The sequence below is a fragment of the Rhineura floridana genome, chromosome 1 (assembly GCF_030035675.1).
Source record: "Rhineura floridana isolate rRhiFlo1 chromosome 1, rRhiFlo1.hap2, whole genome shotgun sequence".
NCBI lineage: Eukaryota > Metazoa > Chordata > Lepidosauria > Squamata > Rhineuridae > Rhineura > Rhineura floridana.
Genome location: NC_084480.1, coordinates 16,675,952 through 16,697,026, shown reverse-complemented (window position 1 = coordinate 16,697,026; position 21,075 = coordinate 16,675,952).

The following is a 21,075-nucleotide window of genomic DNA, read 5'->3' as shown; positions in this document are numbered from 1 at the left end:
CCAATCAGCATGAAAGGGGAGAGTGTTAGCTACTGAGAAGGGTCTTCTCGATCACTGACTCACCTCCTTTCATGCTGATTGGCTCCAATCAGCAGGAAAGGACAAGGAAGCATGTTAGAAGACTCTTCTCAGTGGCCAACACACTCCCTTTCATGCTGATTGGCTCATAGAATGCTGGAGACATAAGGACCCTGCTCCCCCAAAAGCAAGGGGACCAAGACCCTCTGAAACCCCGGACAACTATACCCCTGGCCTTGGGGAAATTGCATGAGTCAGCACACCTGGAGTGCAATGGATGCGCCTCACCCTGGGAAAATCTCCTGCTTTTCTTCCCATGATGGAACTCAACATTAAGGCATGGGGCTTCTGCTGAAAAGGGCAGCCCTGCGGGTGCTTTGAGAAACTCAAAGCCAGATGCGACATCATCACCCTGTGAATCTGCCCGTCCCCATGCCAGTGCAGTGCTGTTGCTTGCAGAGGTGGGAAAACTGGTGGTATGATGGCATGACACTACACATTAAGAATCTCTGGAGCAGACATTACAAGGAACATGGAGGAAGTGAGACACACGCGGCTGCTATTTTGGGCAACAGTTCCGGATCGCCATAACATCTGCCCTCAACGAAACAGTTCCTTTCAGTGATGACTGGGACGAGATGTGATACTGGGGATAAAATCAGTGATCCCCAATCCAGTTGCCTGTCTTCTGTTTTGATTTTTAGTTCAAAGCAGCTGGGATGAAGACCAAGCTGGTTTGGGCAAGTGGTGCTGGGAAGAGGCCCAGCCCCATCTTTCTGCTCTAAATAGCACACACTCCCCCAGACTGCTATTGGCCTCATGGGAATGCTAAATGTGAGCTGTGGGCAGTTTGCAGAGGTCAGCTAGGTACTGAGCCAGTGAGTCAGAGCTAGCTAGGGATGTCGGAGAATTCCGACGGAAATGAAAATGGGAGCAGAAATTACCAACGTGGCACAGCTGGGCAGACGGAACCTGCAGGAGCATTCCACACTGCAGACCCTGTCGCTGAGTAGACTGTAAACTGCAGCCACATCATCAGAGCCACCATGGGATTAAACAGTGGTTAGAGTGTTGGACTATGACCTGGGAGACCAGGGTTCGAATCCCCACACAGCCATGCAGCTCACTGGGTGACCTTGGGCCAGTCACTGCCTCTCAGCCTCAGAGGGAGGCCATGGTAAACCCCCTCTGAATACCGCTTACCACGAAAACCCTATTCGTGGGGTCGCCATAAGTCGGGACTGACTTGACGGCAGCCCATTTCCATTTTCCATGTTCTTAAGGTTTCTTCTTTTTAAAATAAACATCTCCTCCCATAGCCAGTGCAGGACAGGCTGTTACAGAGCACATGAATACGATATCCGGCAGGAAAAGAGTACTGGGGGAGGGAGGGGCGCACAGGCAAGGCTGCTTGGCATGAAAATGGAGATGCTCTAAGGATTCAAGCACCTCTCCATTCTCACCTGTAGCCTGTTGGAACCTATGAAGTAGTCCCCCTAGAAATGCACTGACTTGTTTTAATCCTTCTGTTTTTTATGCAGCAGCTGTTTAATCACTTCTGCTTTGCTCTCTCTTTTGTTTACTGGGTTATCTTGTTGGGGGGAGGAGGTTTAAATGTTCTATTTTGTTCTATTGCTCTAACTTATTTATGAACTACTTAGGGAGCCTCTGGAGCTAAAGAAGAGAGATAAAAATATCTTTAAAAATGAATAAACATTTTAAGGGGAGGCATGATAGCTTTACAATATCTGGAAGGGCTGTTGCATAGAAAGATCAGGCAGACTTGGGTCACATCCACACCATATATTTAAAGCAGGTTTAATACACGTTCAAAGCACATGGCTTTCCCCCAAAGAATCCTAGGAGTGGTAGTTTATCCCTCACAGAGCTACAGTTCCCAGCACCCTTAACAAACTACAGTTCCCAGGATTCTTTGGGGGAAGCCATGAGCTTTAAATGTATGAAGTGGATGTGCCCTTGTTCTCTTGTTGCTCCAGACTAGAAGCATGGGCAGAAATTATAGGGAAACAGATTTTGGCTAAACATTAGGGGAAACTTCCTAATGGTGAGAGCTGTTTGATAGGGATAATGACCAGGCTCTCTATCCCAGTAGTTCCCAACCATTATGAGTATGGGACCCCTTTGTAAGCTCAAAAATTTGTGGACCCCCCCCGCTAATTGTAATTTTAGTCTCTGTTAATTGCTCACAGCCGGAGTTCGATTCCAATGGAAGGAGGAAGTCGAATCTCCGGTAAAAGGGGTCGAAGTCCACTCAGCCTTCTATCCATCCGTGGTCGGTAAAATGAGTACCCGGCATATGCTGGGGGGTAAAGAAAGGCAGGAAAAGGAACTGGCAATCCCACCCTATATATACGGTCTGCCTAGTCAACGTCGCAAGACGTCACCCTAAGAGTCGGAAACATCTCGCACTATAAGTGCGGGGACACCTTTACCTTTTTTAATTGGAAAAAATGGTATGTGGCAAAATCACATCTCCAAATATCCCTTTCCATTAAAAGCTCCCTGCAGACAGAGAGGTATTGCTTTCTTTTCTTAATGCAAAGATCCAATCAAATTGGTATCCCCATCACCCCCACAAACACAGTCTGAAGGTGTATAGTCCTGTCTCCCAACACCAGTGTGTTACAGTGTTAGACTAAGAACCAGGTTCAAATCCCCACCCAGTCATGAAGCCCACTGGGTGACCTTGGACCGGACACAGTCTCTCAGCCTGACCTAGCTCACAGGGTTGATGTAAGGATAAAATGAAAAGGGGGAGGGAACCTTGGGCAACCTGGAGGAAAGGTGGGGTATAAATGCAATAACAATTAAATAAATACATAAATTTCTGCTGCAATACCAGGATCCGAGCCTCAGCCAACCTGCTGAGCTTTTTTTCTTTCCTTTTTTGAATAATAATCAAGAAACAGCAATGTGTTAGTAATGGGGATGTAGACTGTGCACTGCAGACAACAAGGTGCACAGATTGCGGAGGGGGGTTAGTGCTTCTAGGCCTTGGGATGAACATCAGAACTGATGACTTGGTTAGTGTGCTCTTGGAGATTGAAAGCAGAGCAGAAGACAGATCAGCGCACACACAAACACACCTGCCCCTCCTGCAAGCATCTGCAGGTGTGCATGCATTTGGGCACATGGGAGGGGCAAAGCCCTCAACCACAGCAGCATCTTTGTGAGAGAGATTGGGAGGCAGATTGTAGGTGGAAGAAAGAGGGGACGCTGGCACACTTAGGCTCAGAAATGGAGGGTGAGCAAGTCCTGTGCTTCCTCACCGCTTCTTGGCTTTGTAGGGGCCAAAGGTGAGATACGGGCAGCCTCACAAATAAGAATAATTTTTAAAAGGAGGTGGCAGTGAAGCAGGAGCCAAGAAAGGCAGACAGGCCAGCTGCCACAAAGGAAGGTGGAAAGCAGCCTTTCCTTGCACTCTTGCTTCTTTTTGCTTCACGAAAAGCCTCCTCTCATTCTCAATAAGGGCGTCAGCAGCAGCGGCAGTGCGAGGAGATGGGAGTCGGCAACGTACTCCCCTCTTCTTCCTGGTAGCTCCATCCTCCGGCTCCTTCAGTGTCTGCCACATGTTTTATAGGGGTGGGGGTGCAGCAGCAGCACAGCAAGCAAAGGAGGCAAGAGAGTGAGGGAAGCAAGGATGGCAGGCAGGGGGACAAATAGCAGGTGCAAATGAGAAACCAGGGGACGGGCAAGGAGGCAGTGGAAGTGAGCGAGTGAGCAGGCAGCGGGTGGAGAGTGAGCAGGCAGCAGGGTGCAGGTGAGTGGGCAGGAGAAACCAGGGAGGGGGCGAGCGAGTGGGCAGCGGCAACAAAAGAGGAGGCAGGCATGGTTGAGGCCATGATGGCAGATGCAGCAGCAGCCTGGGCAGGTGGGAGGCCCATAAGTTGCCCAAATGGGGCAGTGGTGAGTGCCAGGCGGAAAAGTTTGAGGAGTTGCCTGGGTGTGCTGCCTCTGCAGGGTTTAGAACTGTATATAGGGGAGATTCCCTCCATTGTGTTAAACGATGTATTTATTAGGCTAGAGTTATGGTACTCCAGGGGCCTAGCTCTATTCTCCCTGAGCTGTAAAGTAACTTCCTGTCAGGTGATATCATCCCTTTTTTTATTGGTCAGTCCCAGCTAGTTTCCTGCAGTTAATTTTTCCCTCCAAAACCTGCCTCAATTTGTTTCAGACATCAGCAAAACTGGCAGCAGGCCTAGTCGCCCCGGAGGACAACATTCCTTTTTTACCTGCCTCTCTCTGAGAAGCTGTCTCTCTGCCATTCAACATCTCCATCATCCTCACCATCCTCAGTTCACTGTCCCCTGAGACTGTAAGCCTTCTTGGAGATTCTAGATACTATTTGATTTAATAAAACAGTTCCTGATTAAAGAGAGAGACTGAGCTGACTGTCTGACAAAAGTGTGTTTCAGAACCATGGGCTCCAAACAGTGGGGGCATTTGGAGAGTTGCCATGGGGTGAGGGGCCATGTAGGGAGTTGTCTGGGTGGGTGGGGAGTCCCAATGTATGCATTTGGGAATGCCTGGTGTATGTGTGTTTGGGGGGTGCCTGGGGTGTGTGTATGTGTTTGGGAGTGCCAGGAGGTGGGGTTGGCATGCAAGATGCACAGGGGTGACGCCCCTTGTCTTGTACATTAATAAAACAGGATAGATCAAAAAGGTCAAAAGTAAGGATGGATTTAAAAGACAATTGTCCATATAATTAATTTCCCTTCTCTGTTTAAAGTTGCACACCTTAATCTTAAAGCAGGCAGATCTACACAGCACAGACACGCCTGCATGTGATTCATGTTCTAGTCCTATCTCTTTAAACTTGTTCTCCATCAGCCTGCATGAAGACCTTGGTGTTTCTCAGTTAGTATCTCAATCAGGAACTCCAGCACATCAACAAGGCAAGGCAGAGCCTGTCACTTCTTACATCGGTAACACACAAACCTGGCAGTCTCCAAACATTCCCATGAAATTCACACTGGTAGCCATTTCATCAAAATGGCTCCTTCTTTGACTCTTCTTGGAGACCAGTTCCCTGTTAAATGGCAAAATTCAACAGATGGGCAGTCATGTGGACCATCTGAGATCTGTCATAAAGGCTTCTGAGTTGGGAAGGAGTCAGTGACATCATCAGTGCTGCCTCATGGGCCCCATGGAAGGTGAAGGTCAGCACAGGCCAAGGGCATCCAATTGTGTGTCTGAATTCATGTGCTATTTCTGGAACCCACCAGAATGTAGCTGGGAGGTGATTATGGAAGTTCAGCCCCACTCTCCCCAAAAATCGTAAAAAAATCAATCCAGCTGCCACCACCAGTTAGAGCCAGGCCTGGGGATGTCTGAAGTTGCCCCTATCTGTAAACCCCAGACATGCACCAAAAACGGTATTTCACATAAGCCTTCTTTCACGCTAACTTGGCCTGGGTTGGGGGCACAGTGAGTCTGAGCAGAAGCTCATACGGCACAGAAGGGAACAAAACAATGCATTCAAGGATTTTATTTAAGGAAGGCACTTATAAGGTGAAATTGGATTTAAGGTTTTACACAGCTCTGAAAGTTTTAAAAAAGAAAGGCAAAAGCAAACCTGGGCCAACATCAGGGCTCAACATCATGGGACCCCCTGCTGAGCCCACACCACAGCAGGGGGAACACTGCTGACCCCCAGAGCCCCCCAGCCTTGCCCCACCTCCTCCTCTTTGTTGTAGCTGCCAACATGTTCAACCATCCTCTCCAAGCATGTATGCAATGATAGGATCATGAGGAAGCAGCAGCAACCTCTACCCACCTGGCCCTCCTTTTCTGGGCCAGGAGTGGGGAGAAACTCAGGGCCAAGGGTCAAATGCAGCCCTCCAGCCCTCTCTGTCTGGCCCGTGGGGATCTTCCCAGGCCACACCCCTCAATAGCTCTGCTTCGCACTCTCTTTTGGTGCTTTTGCCTGGCTGGACTGTTGGTCTCCAGCTCCCATCAACCCCAGCCATTGTGGCCAATGATCAGGGATGATGGGAGCTGTGGTTCAGCAACATCTGGAGGGTTAAAGCTTCTCTAGCTCTGGCCTGGATGGAGGAGAGAGAGGGGTATGTGACTGGGTGCAGTAAGTGGCCTATTGTACAAACATACGATTTACATTCATTCCTGGGTGGTGGTTGTTTAAAACTTTGCACGCAAGCATCTGAACTCTTGCCTGCCCAGTGGCCTCTGCTGTCCATCTCTCGGTCTAACCTCCGGGCACTGGCAATGCCTAAATACCGCCGTTTCCTTCAGTTATACATGTGCTGTTCAGTAAAACATTACGTCTGGTCATCTTTTTCTCATTCTTATTAATGCCATTTCACATTCCATACACGGAGCTGTTTGTAATACCGTGACAAATGAACTGCAATGGATATCTTCCCGACAAAATCTCCTCTGGTCTCTGTTTCATCCTTGCGGTTCAGGAAGGAGAGAAAGAAAACCAAGCCGATTATATCAAAGGCTTCATCATATGCCTATTGTCCTGTTGGGATAGATTAATCTGAATGGTTTTCAAAAGAAAGCCGCTGCCTGCTGATAATCGTATGGTAGCTGTCAGTTACCAGATGCCTGGCTTTTGTTGTCGGCAACTTCTATAATTTCTGCACAAAAAGGACTCCTGGAAAATGGTTGTGATTCTGCAGAACAGAATGCAAACGGTGCCAATTTATCCCAAATGGCCTCTCCTTAGTCTGAAATTTTATTTTAGTTGGCTGACTCCACATCCTTTCAACCTGCCTTTTTATATGGGATACAGCCAAACGAGGCACCCTGCTTCTGCAGTTCAGATGGAACGTTGGCATTCATGACAATGTTTTTTAGAATGGGAATTACCATCATTTGCCCATAGCCCAAGCGACAAGTTACAATTCAGACACCATTTTTGTAACAAATGTCTTGGGTGGTGTTTGGTGCCTTGTTACCTGCAGCAGGAGACAACGCTGCAGTATGCCTGAGACCCTGGAGAGCTGCTGCCGGTCAGAGCTGACAATATTGAGCTAGATGGTCACATAGCCTGGCCTGCTTATAAAGCTGCCTCCTATGTTTCTGTGCTTTTCGGGAGGAGATTTATCCCAGAGGTAGCATGTATGTCAGAGACAATACGCCTCTGAATGCAACTTGCTGAGAACCACAAATGGAGAGAATGCTCTTACACTCATGCCCTGCTTATGGGGTCCCCATGGGCATCTGGTTGGCTACTGTGAGAGCAGGTTGTTGGACTAGATGGGCCATTGACCAGACCCAGTAAGGCTCTTCTGATGCTCATAAAGAGAGCCAGGTTCGAACCCTGACACTTGCACAGCTATGTAATTTTTAGACCCTTCATTTAATTATCATACACACACACACACCGAGACAACCATTATTTCAGTTGTGAAAAACACAATTAACATATCTGTTCACCACCACCCTGTGCTTTGAATTTCTATATATGAAAGACAAGCCAAAGAGAACCTCCCCCCCAAAAGGCTGAAAACTCTGGAGAGGGGGAAGGGGAGGAGAAGGAGAAGAAGCATCCTGAGCATGTGCAGTTTTGGACTTTGCTTTGGCTGCCCTGATGCTGAACACATTGCCTTGGGGAAGGGCCTTAACTCAGTGGAAGAGCAGTTGCTTGGCCAGCAGAAGGCTCCAGGGTCAATAATGAGCAAGATGGACCAATGGAGAAGGGTTGCCACTTGCTGGCAGAGCATCTGCCTTGCATGCAGAAGGTCCCAAGTTCAGTCTCTGGCATCTTCAGGCAGGGCTGGGAATATTCCCCTAGTCTGAAATCCTGGGGAGCCGCTGCCAGTTAGTGCAGGAAATACTGAGCGGGACTCAGCATAAGGCACCTTCCTGCATTCCTATTGATTGCAATGACCGTAGCTCAGTGGTAGAGCATCTGACTTGCATGAGGAAAGTCCCAGGTTCTGTCCCCAATATCTCCAGATAAGGCTGAGAATATCCCGTTTGAAAACCTGGAGATCCACTGCCGGTCAGTTTAGATTGGGAGTCTTCAACCTGGTGCCCATGGGTGCCATTGCACCTGTGAAGGCCTTCATTGGTACCCAAGGCTCTGAGCTTTCATTTTAAGAAAAAAGTAAGTCTCTAGCCCTCCAAGCAAATAATTTATAAAACAAAATATGTATGTAGCCTTCTAAGCGATTTTTGTGACATGAGCTGCCCAGCTCCCTCCTGTCAGTGTTTTTAGCCAATGAGAGAGGTCAAAGCTGTGATTGATAAGTGAGGAGTTTGGACCCCTGCTAATAGGAATCCCTGGGGTCCTAAAACAGATGCAGTAAACAGAACCAAGAGGCCTGATAAGAGTTCGAGGGCCCACTCCAGCCAGGCAAAACACTCAAGGAGGATGCAGGGCCAGGGAAAGGGTGTGGCTTGGGGAGAGTTCCAAGGGCCAGGTAAAGAGACCCAGAGGGCCGTATTCAGCCTCTGGGCCTGAGCTTCTCCACCAATTGTACAGTCTCATGTGAACTATTAGTTTGGCCTTGTGGTCAGATGTTACAGTCTCCACTTATTTATCTATTTAGGAACACACCTTTCAAAGCAAAAAAAAGGCTTACAAAATAAACCAGCCATAGATACAATAAAAGTTCAATACCATAAACAATAATAGAATACAAGAAAACAAATGTGTTCATTTCATTTATATCAGTGTATAGGATCAACCTTGTGGGGAAGTGTGCAGAACTTTTTTTAAAAAGGAGGGGGGAACTAGCGCACAACAAAAAGTACAGCTTGCCAATCCCTGTCTAACTTTAAGGCGAAGCACTTTCCACAGCGCAGGGGCAACTGAGCAAAAGCTTGAGTCCAGACAGTCACAGAGCAAAAGTTTGGTGCATGCAGCACCACAAGGTGGCTGTCCACAAATGGCCATTGTGATCAGGCCAGGATATAGGGAATAAGACTGCAAATTGTGCTACAATAAAATGCAATGTAGGAAATACAAGAAGCAACAAAAATACAATTAAAAATCAAAAGCAGTCATAGAATCATAGCAGACTTGGAAGGGACCTATAAGGCCATCAAGTCCAACCCCCTGCTCAATGCAAGAATCCAACTTAAAGCATACCTGACAGGTGGCTGCCCAATACTGAATATGGACATGCTGTGGGACACCTGGATGAAGCTCGCCAACCTCTGGTGACCCACAGTCCATCGTTTGTGAGCCTCTGCATTCGATTTCAAGGCAGCCAGGCAGAAACACTCAAGGAGGAGGTAAAGCAGGGCCAGTGATGGGTGTGGCCTGGGGCGAGGTGTGGCTTGTGTAGAGTCCCTAGGGTTACACAGAGGGGCCTGGAGGGCCACTCAGTCGTGGCTGGTGGCTCCATCTCATTGGGTGAGTGGAATCCACTCCAGATTTTAGTCTGAACTTTCAAGGTGCTGTCCAAAGTACTGAACCTATTGTGGGAATAGGGTTCAGCACCTTGGACAGTTCCTTGAAAGTCTGGACTAAAACCGGAGCCGGCCGCCGCCACTGGGGCCACATTCAGCCCCTGTTGAGCCTCAGCTATCCCAGAAGGAACAGGGAGGGGGGAGGCATGAGTTTCAGGTGCCTCCACTGCCAGAAGATGCAGAAGATTTGGAAGTTATTGAGTCTGAGCAGGGCCTTATGGGAGGGGGTGAGTCTGATATTCAGCCAGTTCCCACGAAAAGTGCGATCTCTGAGGAACAGAGCGTGCCACCCCCAGCTCCTGCAGAGGACCTGTCAGGGGAAGTTCCAGAGGCAATGCCAACTCCTCCCTTGCCCAGCTGTTCCCAGGATGCTACCAGCATGGCGCAGTCCCAACCTCGAGCCCGTTGCCCAGGAGCAGGTGTCTTCTGATGAGCCGTTGGAAACATGCCCCCCTTCACCTCGTTCCCGCCTCCGCAAGAAACGGACGGGGCAGAGACAGGACTTGCGAAGGAGTCAGAGATTACGATCGAAAACGTTCCCTACTTAAGCTTGCCGTTTACAGTGGGGAGTTGCTGAGTCAACTTCCTTCATACGCTGCAGAGCATGTCTAGAGTGTAGTTAGGGATTCTAGTGAGTTAGCACCAGGTTTTCTATGAAGCGCAATGCCTTTGATGTATCCATTACTCTAATAAAATGAGATTTACTTGCACCCTCGTCTCAGCCTCGTCCTTCCGGCTCTGGACAGGACAGCCCCCGGACCTGAGATTCGCCACCTCTGCCTCAGATAGCCTGGTCCCAAGTTTTTTAGGGCTTTGCATATTCTCAACAAAACATATGGTACACTATGACCTAGATTTGTACAGATGCATCTGTGAACTACTAGTGACCAGGTGAGATCTTGCCTCAAGGCCAGGCATTAGATTCTCTGTCCCTTTAGCTTCCTTCCAACTTTATTATTTTATTGTATGCCAACGGGAAATAGCATGGGAAGCAGCCCTGAACCTCTCGCTCTACAGGTTTGGTGCCCAAAGATCACACAGTTAACTCTGACAGCGACCCTGGCAGCAGGTGTGAAATCTACACCATCAATTTCTAATCTCTAGACAAATGGATGGTGTCAGTTTTAAGATTGTCAATTTGCTGTTTTAAAAAGGTACACAACATTTCCTGAAAAAAGAGGAATAGCGCCTTGGTAGGTTTTCACCTTGAGGTCATCTTTTTTTCCCCCTTCTGTCCATCCATTTATTTTGCCTTTCCCCACAACTTATTTGATCCATCTATCTGTCTGCAAATTCCTATGTAGACTTCCAAATTTGCTAATACCTGGATTTATAATTAGTATTTGCTAATACTTGGATTTATTTAAATCACCTTTATCAGAACTACTGTATTATGTTTGCCATGTTCTCTTGCCTTCTGAAGCAGTTTCAAAGCTGGTAAATAATAGGATCACTGGCCCTAAAACTAGGGTGAGTTCACACAACCCTTTACCTAGACTTTAGGTATCTTGAGGAGCACATGGCAAGGGGCTTTACAAGACCTAACAATCATCAATCAATCAGCAAAGGCAACAATCAAGTTCCCTACTCTGCCTCAGATACAGTAGGGCCCCACTCATACAGCAGGTTACATTTCGGATCCTCGCTGTAAAGCGAAAACCACTGTAAAGTGGAACTCATTGAATAGAATGGCGCGCAACGCCCGAAAACCACCGTAAAAGTGGAACAAGTGCCATATGAGTGGGGCTTTAGCCTAATTGAGTCTAATTGAGACCGTTGCATTAGCGAAGCACCATAAAGCGAAGCGCTGTAAAGCGGGGCCGTACTGTAACCGTGCGTCCTTTTGCATACAAGCGCGTGCTCTACTACCACTGAACCACATCCCTTCCTCAGCACATGGATAGTGGCAGGGCTGGACTATCAGGGATGCAACAATGGGGGTGTGGCTAGCAGGCACAGCCCTGCACTCTTGGTTCACACAATTGCAATCACGCGGACCACAGCACTTGAAGAGAGCTAATATCTGGGAATGAACTGAGCAGTCAGTTGAAGATAAAATCATATCTAGTGTTGAATTCCTTTAGAGTCAAGAGCAGAATTATGGGCGGTCATCCTAGTAGTAACTCAAAGCTATCAGCATCGCAAAGGCAGCCTGCTAGGTTTATTATTGTTAAGCCAAAGCATTCTGGAAATTGACAGTCTTGTAGCAAGTCAGAGGACTCCCATTCAAGGGTTAGGATAAAATTGCAGTTAGGTGCCATATCATGTCACAGACTTCCTTCCTTTATGTGAGTTCGATTTTAGGATCATTTATAATGCTGAAGACTAAATGGTTATCCTGTTGTCAATGACACACTGTAAATATGAGGCCAATTTTATATAACTACCAGGGCACTGCTTTTTTTTTTTTTTTTTGGAGATAAGAGATTTCTTGAATTAATGCACAAAAGGTTATTCTGCAATATTTTAAATGGATGGGGTGGGAGAGGAGAGGGTTGTGACAGTTACACTTTAGGCTGAGAGTGGGTTATTTGGTTAACTGGTTACTTTGCTCAATCTGCTTTTCCTTACCAAAAAAGTTTGTTTTTTTAGCAGTAAGTCTCAAACGTATGGTGTCCAACTAAGGTCACATTTACACCATGCATTTAGAGCACTACTATGCCACTTAAACAGTCAAAGCTTGCCCCCAAAGTATCTGGGAAACTGTGGTTTGTTAAGGGTGCTGAGAGTTTTTGGGAGGCCCCTATTTCCCTCACAAAGCTGCAGTTCCCAGCATGGTTTAACAATCAATCTCTCTCCCTAGGCAGCTCTGGAAATTGTAGCTCTGTGAAGGGAATAGGGATCTCCTAATAACACTCACCACCCTTGACAAACTACAGTTCCCAGGATTATTTTGGGGAAGCCACGACTGATTAAAGTGGTATAATAGTGCTTTAAAGCGGTGGTGTGAATGCAGCTACAGTCACACTCAGAACAGCTGACACATTGAAAACAATATAAGTCCATTGGTTCCAGTGGGACTACTCTGATAAATATTGGATGTCATGCAACATGTTAACACAGGAGTTAAAGGAGATGACAATGGTCATTTCCAGATGAAACATATATGGAGCAATCGTACTGATTTGTTTCCGTTACATTTGTGTGGCGGCTATATGACTTTGCTTTCAAGTGATGGTTATCCTGCACTTTGCACCGTGTCCCATCATTTTCCTTACTGCAAAAAAAAAACATTTTTGAGTGGGGGGGAGCAGATCTGTTGTGCAAGAATGCTATTTAGCCATTGCTATATATCGCCATCCACCTGCTTTTTATGTGTGTGGTGGGTTATGAAAGGGTGCTCTCTCATTGCTCAAAGGGCGTATACTGGCATCTACCCAAATGTGGTGAGAGATTTTCACAAAAACGCAGCAGTCTGTAAGCATCAGGGATGGGGGGAAAATTCGATTCAGTTCACATTTCAAGCCAAATCTATCTAATTCGCACTTTCCGAAACAATATGAGAACCGAAACACAGACATCAGTTTGCACTTCTCTGAATTTTGCAGTGCAATTCTGCAACCAAGCAATGTTTACAAAAATGCATGTTTTAGGGGAGCATGCACAAAATGAATATATTGGTGAAAATAACATTCAAAAATGCATTATATTAGGATAAAACTGGTTGCAAAAGTGTGTCCAACAGTGAAAACTGCATACAAAAATGTGTCTATGAGGAGAAATGTGTATTAAAATGCTGAGGAATTTTCATGACGATATATTTTTTAAAACAATTCACAAACTGCTGCAGAAATGTGGAGAATCAAATTTAAGATTAGAAAAATGAGAAACTGAGAAAACCAAACTCGACAGATCATTCCACTGCTATTAAGCACCCAAAGACAGTGTAAGAACATAGAGTGGGTTAATTTGTCTTCTGAAAACAAAAGACAATAGGTTATATCCAACATGCAGCCTACTCAGAGGAGACCCACTGAAATTAATGAACATGACTAACTTAAGTCGATTCATTTCAGTGGGTCTACTCTGAGTAGGACTTATCTTGGCCACTGTGAGAACAGGATGCTGGACTAGATGGGCCACTGGCCTGATCCAGCAGGCTCTTCTTATGTTCTTATGTTCTTATCTGAATGCAACACAATGACGCTTGCACAAAAGAATGAAGCTGCTGAACCTTACCTATGGACCAACGGACATGAGCTGAAAACAAAAAGAGCATCATAAGGATCCACGTGTGATGCTTCTTTCAGCCTGAAGATTCACTTTTTCATGAGAATAAAGGGCTAGAGCAAGACTTCCAAAATGGTGGTCAATGGACCACAAGTGGTCCGCAAAAGCTTCATTAAGGTGGCCTGCAGCATTGCTTGTTTTGTAATTTGTTTTGCCTCTTTTATGTCTTATATTGTATTTTATTGCATTACAGTTTGAATTCTATAGACTGTAAGTTGTAATACAGAAAGATACAATATAAGAAATAAAAGGAACAATAGAAATACAATTAAAAGGCATACAGCATCTAGCACAGAGCATTGCAATTGCTGCAGCAGGCAGGAAAATAATTAAGTGGTCTGCCAAGACCATCAACAATTTCTCAAGTCATCCATGGTGGGAAAAGTTTGGGAACCAGTCAGCTAGAGAACTCAGGTGCGTGAGTAGCTGAAAAATAAACTTTTTGCCAGAGGCCCCAATTACAATTGCCAGCAAACAAGCTCAGTCCACTAAAAGGGGCAGATTTACCACTCTCCACCCCCTCCTTCAACTCGCTTGGTGGCACACATTGCACATCTGCACCTCACCCTCCTGGAAGTTGTTGAGCGTTCATCCTGATTTGCTTGCCCAAAACTTATATGGAGGTTAGATGACATATATCTGGTCTCTGCTGAGCATTCCAGGGCGGTTAAACAACCATGAACATTCATCCTGCATTTACCCTGATTCGCTTGCAGGGTGTTTACACATCTTCCCATTAGTCAGTCGGTCATCCCACACTTTTCAATACATTTCCCCGGCACGTTCCAAACTGCACAAAGTCCAGGGGGGTGCAGTTAAAATGGTTTTGTTGTGCAAGGAACCTGTGGCTCTCCAGATGTTGCTGGACTACAACTCCCATCAACCTCGACTGTTCACCATTCTTGCCGGGGCTGATGGGAGTTGGAGTCCAGCAACATCTGAAGGACCATAGGTTCACCACCCTTGCACTAAGGCGACTGACCCCTTGAATCCACCTGGCATGTGCAAACCTTTCTAGTATGTGACTGAATCACCCTCGCAAAATACTGACAGCCTAGAGGGGCCCTAAGACAATATTGCTATCATTTGTTAGTTGAATGCATACAGTTTTGTCATTGTTGCCATCCACCTGAGCACTGAGGAACCAGACAGATTAGAAATGCAAGTCAGTTCGCTCTCTCCGCTTCATCCACCTCTAGCGTAGGCCTGTGGCTTCTTAGGGAGAACCGCTTCACTCTTCAAGAACCATCACTCTGGAGAATATCAATGAAAGACTTTGAACTCATGAGACTCCCACACTGCAGCAACAGCAGCAACCCCGAGCCCGTCTTCACCGATGAAGCCACAGCTCTGCACCACATGAATAGATGAACAAAAGTGATTGCAATGACAGCGCTCTGTTCTGAATGTGCTCTCCCAATGTGCTTCTGGGCATCTGTTACATAATTCTCTTTTTTTCTTTAAGGGAAGCTATTCTGTAAATGCTTAGGCAATTCTGTTTTCAGCTATACTTTCTCAGATCACTCCATCTCGACGGCCAAAACAAAGAGAGAGGAATGAAACTCTAGGCTACTCCATTGTTTCTCAAGCCCTTCTATGGTGGCATCAGTAAACTGATGGGTGGACCAGTCTTTAGTGGTGCAGTGAAGTGCAGGAGCTTACCATGATGGCCTCCGAAGCCATGTCTCCAAGGACAGTTAAAAAAAACAACCAAAATGCATGCATGCAGCTGTGCTGATCCATTATATCAGGGATGGGAAAATTTCATGCCTGGGGGGGGGGGAAATGTGGCCCTCCAGCCCTCTCTGTCTGGCCCTTGAGATTCTACCCAGGCCATACCCTTCACCAGCCCTGCTTTATACCCTTTTTGCCTGGCTGGGGTGGACCTTAAACTGTGATAATGCCCTTGCTCACCTGAATGGAGGCTAGAGAGAGGTGTGTAAGTGTGGCTGAAATTAGCCTACTGTATAAAGGTCATATTCATATTCATTGCAATCGCTCCTTTTGCCTCTGGCCCCACCCACCACTGGAATGTGGCCCCCAAAAGGTTGCCCAGAAGAGAATGTGGCCCATGGGCTAGAAAAGCTTCCCCACCACTGCATTACACAGATTTAGATACCCACATACACCCCACGAATAGCAGCAGCACATGGCATAATATCCCATTTTGCAGTCCTAGGCATAGCATGCCAGGGAGTAAGCTCCATTGAACTCAGCTGTCCTTACTTCTGACTGCATAGATTCAACTTGGGAAAGACATTGCACTTACAGAAAAGATCTTCAGCCACCTGAAATGCAACCTTTAGCTTTTAATTAGAAGCTGAAACAATCTTACAAACCATGTAATCCTCTAGCTAGAATGCAGTAGGAACCCTGTCAAAGAAAAGAAGTATCCAACCTCTGCTTGATTTCCTCTCCTCCTCATCCTCTGACATCCTCTACGCTAGTCTGACAAGAACAAACTGGAAAGCCTCGTTACCACTTCATTCACTTGCCAGAGCAGAGTCTGTCCATTACAGTGGTGTTCCAGTAGATGACATCATCACCCCTGCTCTTAAAAGAAGTCCCAGAGCTGTGCTTCCCATTGTTTCTCCAGTGCACCAATGCTAGTCTCATCCTCTAACTATCTGGTGCTGTCACGTGTTCTCTGCAACTGTTGGTCCTAGAGGACATCATTCCCCCAGTCTTGGTCACTGCACTTCCTTATGACAGTGTCCATTGTGTTCATGAATAATTGCATAATAACTGTAACTCAGACTGGGTTGCAAACAGCCGCTGGGATTAGCAGAGAAAGATTCAGAGTCGATACCAATCAACCAGGGAGCTGCAAAGCCAGAAGGCCAGCTGAAGTTGTTCCATAAGCTGTCTATTGAGCACCAGGTCATAATGTGAAAGCCTGAGGAAGAGAAGTCAGGATCCACATTCCACTACAGGTCCCAGCAATGTAGAACCTGTCTCTCCATTTCCAACTGGCCTACAGAGGTGGTAGGCCTCATGGCCTAGCATCAGTCAAGCATTCAAGCAGGCAAGGAGAGCAGTCTAAGGGGAGATCGCTTTGCACTTGAGCAACGTCTCAATTGGGCCAGGAAGCCAGGCCAAATCAGCAGCTGTAGAGCAGCAGGCGAAACCCTATTGGCCTCTTCGTTCACCTGAGCCCTGCTGAGCTGGTAGCTGCAATATCACCTCTGGCCAGATGGAATGGTGGCACTGTAGAGTGGCAGAGAGCAAGCCAGCAGCTATTTCCACTGGTAAGCTCACACGACTGGGCTTCAGTGCCATGGCTAGTATTCCTAGTTTGAGACCCCCAGCATCTTACAAATGAAGGACTGTACCTCAACAGTGGAGCATCTGTTCTGCACGCAGATGGTCTCTGGTTCAGCCCCTGGCATCTCCAGGTATGGTTGTCAGTGTGGACAGTATGGAGCTAGATAGACCAATACCCTGACTTGGTCCACGGCAGCTTCCTGTACTGCTATTTAAAACCAGTCCTTTATTCAGAACCAGGAGGACTATGATCTTTCCTTTTCGGGGAAGGGCAGTAGCTCAGAGGCAGAGGAGCTGCTTTGCATGCAGGAGATCCCAGGTCCAAAACCCAGCATCTCCAGGTAGAGCTGGGGAAGAGTCTTACCTGAAACCCTCAAGAGCTGTTGCTAGTCAATGTGGGCAATACTGAGTGGGATGGACCGATGGTCCAACGGTGTGAGGCAGCTTCCTATGTTCCTAGAAGCAACTGCTGGTAACTCTTCCGCATTAGAGTCAAAAAGAAAGCCTGAAATGGGAACCCTTTATAAAGCCCTTTTTATCAGTTTGAAGGGCATCCATTGTGCAAAGCTTATCCCCAAATCATCTCCAGGTGCTGCATTATTACATGCAGAAAAAAGATCCGTCCGTGACCTCTTTGCCTCATATCTTACCAAAAATAGAGAAAGCCAGGCTAAATAATTTAATAAGTCATGGCTGCTGCCAAGAATCGGAGGTGCTTTTGGAATGTTATCAGATACACTCTTCTCCTTCACATGCAGGTTTATGGATAGTAATTGAATCTAAATATGCAGAATTGCTTAATATGGCATGAGAGGCATTGTAAGTAGCCAAGCGCAGGGGAGAGTATTTGGATACAGTTTGTTTATAGCATTTGCCGTTGTCGACGGGCATTTTGGTGAGTGAATCAATGGGCATATTCTTTGAAAATTTGAAAGCCTGGGGTAGGCTGGCAGATGAAGTCTGGATTATTACTTTCAGGAACAGCAAAAAAAATAACAATGTTGGATTGCAAAACCACATGGTCCTTAATTATTTTAAGGTAGCCAGGATTAATCAACACAATTGAATCAAATGAAGATTTAATTGATTAGTGGGTGGGGAGCAATTTCCATCAGATGGGCATACAATGAAAGGACTGCTTGTAACATTTTCCAGACTCTGTTTGTTGCTGCAAAAAAGAGACCCATGTGGCATCTTTAAGTATATTATGGCATATACTTTCATGGACTAGGATCTACTGCAGGGTTGGAGAACTGAATCCAGATAGGTGTGGCAACCCATCTGTCAATCACACAACGCTGTTATGATATCACATGATTGACAGGTGGGTTGTCCAACCTCTGGTCTACTGCGTTAGATTCATGAAGGGTAATCCATACACATGGTATGGGAGAATGGGAAACGGTGGCACCTGTGAGAACTGCAGTGCAGAAAGTTCTGAAAATTACCATTCAGTTTGGGCCTAAATGTGTGCAAAAGAAGCACAGCAACAGCAAGCGATAAAAACAATCAGCAGGGTAATCCTGAGTTAATCAACATATGTAGTGGTACAGGATGCCATCATCTCTATTCAGACCCAGGTGAATGGAACTGAACTATTTGACTGGTTGTATGTCCTTTTTTGTTTGCTTAGGCTATTCTGATTCTAAGTGGGATAGAGAATGAACAAGAAAATATTCAAGGTGGCATTTTCTTCTAACAATGGATGGGTGGTCTTGCTCATTAAATTATGGGTTATCTGTGTGTTTGTTAGGTGGAGAGACCCTTACCTCCAAGGATGAGCATATATTTGGAAGGTCATAGGATCAGTTCATCCCTAGCTAAAAAGACCTCAGGCAGTTGGGTTAAGAAAGATCTGTGCTGAAACATGGAGAGGCACTATTAATTAGAGAAGGCAAGAAGCAGGCAAGATAAAGCAATCGACTGACTTAATGTAAGGCTGCTTCATGTTAGGGTGTGATTTCTGCAAACATTCCCACTGAAATGTACTTTGAGGGGGTTGCTGCAAAAGGGAATGGAAGTATTTCACCATTTGGGAGCCATTGCCCTCACTCTGAATAGGCTTCTTTTGCAGTCAGTATCACCAGCCCACAGCCAAATCAATGTGGCTTTTATGACCCCCTCCTCTCCATTTTATCTCTCAACAACCCTGTGAGGTAGGTTAGGCTGAGAGACAATGATTGGCCCATGGCCACCCAGCAAGCTTCGTGGCTGAGTGAAGCAGCTCGCTAGTGCTGGACCTGTTCAAATATTTGAAGGGCTGTCATATTGGCAATGGAGCAAAATTGTTTTCTAATGCTCCAGGGGGCAGGACCCAAACCAATGGGAACAAATTAAAAAGAAAGGGGAATTTGACTAACCATTTGATAGAACTTCCTGACAATATGAGCTGTTTAACAGCAGAGCAGACTCCCACAAAGTGATGGTGGTGTCACGCACCCATGATTTTGCAAAATTAGTCTCTGAAGATTTTGTGAATATACTCATGTATTCATGTAGCTTTGAGAAGCTTTATTACCATTTTGAATGTAATCTATTATGAAATGTATTAAGGAGAAGGATGAATGAATAAATGAATGAATGAAAAGTGACACTCTGCAAGGTTGCCATGAAGGATCATGATTATCTTCATCATATGTTTATTTGTATGCCACTTTTCCACAAAACTGTGTCCAAAGTAGCTCACAACATACCAAATAAACAGTAACAACTCAAAATATATTAGAAACCAGTAAAAATAATCTTAATATCAATAAGTACAAAAAACCAATCTGTACAGTATTATGTAAAGCAGTGCAAATAAGCTAACCTAATTTAACGTCTTAAACTAAGCAACATTGCATAAAATAATATGACTCAGCCAACATAATTAAATAACTGAAACTAAACAGAAGAGAAAATGATGCCAATGCAAAAATGGAAGAAAAGCATACAAAACCTCAGAGAGATGATGACCTTTGGTCACGTAGCCAGAAAAGGGGAGTGCAATCCAATTGAATATTTGCAATGAAGACATCAGTCCAATGTGTGACGTACTAAGAAGTTGAGCAAGGTATAAGAACTTTGCAGGCAGAGTCATTTGGGGGGGGGGAGATGTCTACAGCATCCCAAGGAGCAGTGTGAAGCATCCACCATCCCGACTCTATCCATTCCTCTGTGCCACTAGATTGTTGTTGTTGTTATGTGCCTTCAAGTTGATAACGACTTATGGCGACCCTATGAATCAGTGACCTCCATGAGCATCTGTCATGGTCCACCCTGTTCAGATCTTGTAAGTTCAGGTCTGTGGCTTCCTTTATGGAATCAATCCATCTCTTGTTTGGCCTTACTCTTTTTCTACTCCCTGCTGTTTTTCCCAGCATTATTGTCTTTTCTAGTGAATCATGTCTTCTCATTATGTGTCCAAAGTGTGATAACCTCAGTTTCATCATATTAGCTTATAGTAATAGTTCTGGTTTAATTTGTTCTAACACCCAATTATTTGTCTTTTTCGCAGTCCATGGTATGCGCAAAGCTCTCCTCCAACACCATATTTTGAATGAGCTGATTTTTCTCTTTTCTGCTTTTTTCACAGTCCAACTTTCACATCCATACCTAGAGATTGGGAATACCGTGGTCTGAATGATCCTGACTTTAGTGTTCAGTGATACATCTTTGCATTTGAGGACCTTTTCTAGTTCTCTCACAGCTGTCCTACCTAGTCCTAGCCTTCTTCTGATTTCTTGACTATTGTCTCCATTTGGGTTAATGACTGTGCCGAGGAATCGAGAATCCTTGACAACTACAATGTCCTCATTGTCAACTTTAAAGTTACATAAATCTCTGTTGTCATTACTTTAGTCTTTTTGACATTCAGCTGTAGTCCTGCTTTTGCACTTTCCTCTTTAACTTTCATCAGCATTCGTTTCAAATTATTACTGGTTTCTGCTAAGAGTATGGTATCATCTGCATATCTTAAATTATTGATATTTCTCCCTCCAATTTTCACACCTCCTTCATCTTGGTCCAATCCCACTTTTCGTATGATTAGCCATCTAGTTAGACAGAAAAACTATGTTTGGTAACTATCCTGTAAAGCATATGAATATGTTATATGACTGAGAGCTCTTGCATAGATGAAATTAATAGAGTTTTTTCCCCCAAAACTGCTACCAC